This window comes from Octopus bimaculoides, chromosome 15 (assembly GCF_001194135.2).
Source record: "Octopus bimaculoides isolate UCB-OBI-ISO-001 chromosome 15, ASM119413v2, whole genome shotgun sequence".
Classification (NCBI taxonomy): domain Eukaryota; kingdom Metazoa; phylum Mollusca; class Cephalopoda; order Octopoda; family Octopodidae; genus Octopus; species Octopus bimaculoides.
Window position 1 is genome coordinate 41087455 of NC_068995.1, and position 808 is coordinate 41088262.

Sequence of the window (808 nt, forward strand, 5' to 3'; positions counted from 1 at the left end):
TTCATTAAATTTTTTAAAAAATAAATGTATAATTTTAAATAAATGTTTTATTTAAGCCCTAATAAATAAATGAAACATTTAAACCGCATACTAAAATAGCATTTGACTCTTGTAGATCACGTTGGCTACATAGACGGCATACCAAAGTAGCGACCTTATTTCTTTTTCCTGGAGGCTATCCTTCCGACAGATTTCATCATATAATGTTTCAGCTACATCGTGTCTCATCAGTAGATAATACCTTGGTGACGTTTTCGGACAATTCTTTATGATGTGGGTGATATCTTCGGTGTTAACTCCACAGTTTCCATCGGTTGTCCCATTTTACTGCTTTTCCTGCATTTGTGTCCCTTTTGTGTATGAGGTATTTGATTAATATTTCCTGTTCTTGGATTGCAAACGCGTACCCTTCAAAGTGGGACGTAATAGCCTGGTTGTTGGTCCATGATAGACTGCTTTGATGATCAATGTTACTATAATCTCTGAGCTTTCAGTTAACATATCCATGCATGGTCTTCTACTCATGTACGCTCATCATTTCATTTTTGATGATATGTTGCGGCAGAGTCGTGCGACTTCTTTGGGCATGTATTTAAGGTTATGAGACAAGGAATGCTGTTCGAGGAGCTGCCTTCCAAGTCTTATGTATGTATGTATGCATGTACGTACGTACGTATGTATGTATGTATGTATGTATGTATGTATGTATGTATGTATGTATGCATGCATGCATGTATGTATGTATATATATATATATATATATGTACGTACGTACGTATGTATGCGTGTATACATGTTAAACATATCA